This window comes from Octopus bimaculoides, chromosome 6 (genome assembly GCF_001194135.2).
Source record: "Octopus bimaculoides isolate UCB-OBI-ISO-001 chromosome 6, ASM119413v2, whole genome shotgun sequence".
Taxonomy (NCBI): Eukaryota; Metazoa; Mollusca; class Cephalopoda; order Octopoda; family Octopodidae; genus Octopus; species Octopus bimaculoides.
The window spans coordinates 104,882,623-104,885,992 of record NC_068986.1 but is presented as its reverse complement, the minus strand read 5'-3'; the positions used below and the strand labels follow the sequence as shown (position 1 = coordinate 104,885,992).

At 37.2% G+C, this 3,370-nt stretch overlaps 1 long non-coding RNA gene across 1 annotated transcript in view; it reads right to left on the bottom strand.

Moving 5' to 3' along the window:
* Window positions 1–3,370, bottom strand: part of LOC106878675 (uncharacterized) — a 397,850-nt gene that overhangs the window by 309,744 nt on the left and 84,736 nt on the right. The window lies entirely within an intron of this gene.

Sequence of the window (3,370 nt, the reverse complement as noted above, 5' to 3'; positions counted from 1 at the left end):
ATATATATACATATATATATATATATGTATGTATGTATATATATATATATATGTGTGTGGGTATATATACATCAGTATATATATATATATATATATATATGTATATATATGTATGTATATGTGTGTGTGTGTGTTTGTGTGTCTGTGTTTGTCCCCCTAGCATTGCTTGACAACCGATGCTGGTGTGTTTATGTCCCCGTAACTTAGCGGTTCCGCAAAAGAGATTGATAGAATAAGTACTAGGCTTACAAAAAATAAGTCCCGGGGTCGATTTGCTCGACTAAAGGCGGTGCTCTAGCATGGCCGCAGTCAAATGACTGAGACAAATAAAAGAGTAAAAGAGTAAAGAGTATGTATATAAATTTATATATCCATGGGATTCTTTCAGTTGTCGTCCATGATATTAATACACAAAGCTTTGGTTTACCCGAGATTATAGTAAACAACACTTGCCCAAGGTGCCACGCTGTGGGACTGAACCGGGAACCATGTGATTGGGAAATAATTTCTAACAAAACAACCATTCCTATACATACATATATGTGTTTATATATGTAATATTCAACACATGAATAAAGAAACAGTTGAAACTTTTTGAAAATTTGTATTCAAGGACAAACTATTGTGTGAGATATAAGTGAATGAAAATATATCTGGGTGGGGTATCGGATGTGTGCGCGAGTGTACATCATCGTCTGTGCATCATGAGAGAAAAAATGTGAGTGAGAGACAGTCTGAGAGATGGAGAGAGAGAGAGAGAGAGAGAGAGAGAGAGAGAGAGAGAGAGAGAGAGAGAGAGAGAGAGAGAGTGGAGGGGGATGAATGCTAGATTTTCGGAAGCAGTACTGGAATGTAGCTTTCGGAATAATAAATCGATTCAAAGAATAATTCTACATGTTCTGTGTTTGGGTTAATGGCGATAGATTCGCATTCTAAAATGAAAAATAAAATAACTGGTCAGTGGTCAGGAGGCGGGATGAATTCCTGGCAGAAGTCTGCATAGCTAAATGGATCGCTACTTGATTACTGGACGGTTCGACGTGATGGCTAGTTGGATAAATATAGGAGAATGGATGACTGGCGCTGTGAAAGTTGATTGATGGATAACGAATCTACTGACTATCTGAACGACTGACTAAATGTGTAACCAAATATATGAACTGCTATCTGATTGGATCATGTGATTAAAAACCAAAAACAATAAAAATTTTAAACATTCGATAGTTGGATGGCTCTCAATATATCTTCTATGCTGCTTTATCTGCTCAGAAATCATCATGCTGAACTATAGAGGACGGCGGGGTATAGCAGAATTAAAAGCACGACTTATTGTATTGTATCTGTTATCGGTGTGTGGTGTGGGGGATTTGATAGAAGTGGTACCAAATAAAACATGGGACCGCCTCGTTCGCATCAACTACATCTGCTAAATTGTGAGAGATTATCCCACGGTGAGAGACCTTTATTTTGGATCGCAGAAGCTGGCTGATGATAAATATCCTATAGAGTTAAGTTTCTCATATTTTCACATTAAAAAAAAAAAAAAAAAAGTGGTGAGCTGGCAGAAACGTTAGCACGCCGGGCGGAATGCTTATCTTATATTTCGTCTGTCTTTACGTTCTGTGTTCAAATTCCGCTGAGGTTAAATTTGCCTTTCATCCATTCGTGGTCCATAAATTAAGTACAAGTTGCATACTGGGGTCGATTTAATCGACTGGCACCCTCCACCAAAATTTCGGGCCTTGTGCCTAGAGTAGAAAAGGATATTTTCGCATTAAGATAAGCAAGTTGCGATCTGGCAGAACCGTTAGTACGCCCGCCGAGATCGACGTTACCTTTCGGTATCGATAAATTATGTACCAGTTGCGTACTGGAGTCAATCTAATCTAATCGAATGGCCTCGTCCCCCAAAATTTGGTACCTAGAGTAGAAAAGAATGTTTTTCCATTCAAAGTTTAAAATAAGCAAGCCGGTATCGATCGTTTTAATTTTTCTTTTGTTGGTCAAATAATCTTCAATCAAGTACTGGGATCGATTTCTTCCACTATAAACTCCTACCCCAGCCCACTGTAAATCGTTATAACTTTGATCGACCCGAGTACGCAACTGGTACTTAATTTGACGACCCCCAAAAAGGATGTAAGGCAAAGTCGACCTCGGCGGAATTTGAACTCAGAACGTAAAGACATGCTGAGATAAAACGTATCAGGGCCGTAGATCAGTAATCTTCTGTTTGTCTTAATGAAGCCTTAGACAAGGTATAGACCACAATATTGCAATGAAGGACGATAGAAATGACATCGGATTGAGCCGAACGTGTCTAATTTGCTACTTTATATTGAAATACATCGATATAACCAATACAAAAGCTATATTTATCAAAACGACACTTTAAAATATATACATTGGATGCCAGAAGTAAACAAAATAATAAAAATAAAATTAAACCTATCTTTACATATCATCAATTTTTCAATAAGAATTTTTGATAATTTGGTTTGTGTGAGAGTATATTTATTAAGATCTTACAATCATTTAGGAGTAAATTTTAAGCTTATTACGTGGTTTAAAAACTTAACAAATTTGTCTGTTTCTGGAATCCAAGAAGTCAAAATAGATTACCCTATAATTATGTTCTATTTTCTAACCGTTACCTGGGTCTGTTTGATTTTTATTCTCCTGCAGAAGTTAAAGCTACCTCAAGTACTCGTGTTGATTTTTACCAACTGCATCTCTCTCTCATCTGTTTATTGTTCTGAGAATCTTCCGGAAGCCATTGTTGTATCTTTGTTGCACCACCAGTGGAATATTCGTTTCTAATAACTTAGAAATGACGTCTCGCACCAAGTATATTTTGTGCAGGAAATTTATGATAATTCACAGGTATTTAATTGTATCGATCGCTAAGGAATACAGGCCGGGGTTCACGCCAACGGTATTCAAATTAGAAAGTAAAAAAGCGTAACTCTAACTCCAGTTATTCTAAAGATTACTCTACGGAGATTCTGTTACGCATTATTCTATTTTGGTCAAATGTTGTGATACTTGCCATGCCTATAACCATTTTCTTTGATGAGTGCCGGGGACCATTGACGCATGCGCATCTCTCCCTAGAGTCTCCTGTTTCTGGCCATGATTATACATTCAACAAAAGGTCTTCCGGTCCATTCTTTGTTGTCCACTAGCCGGCAAATAGGAAAAATAGAATGGGTAGCAGTTCTTAAAAATAATTACTGGTGTCGATTTCTTCCACCAAGGCCCATCAAGGTGGTGTCCCAGCATGGCCATAGCGAAAGACTGAAACAAGTCAAGTGATATGTATGCATATATATATATATATGTGTGTGTGTGTATATATATATATATATAT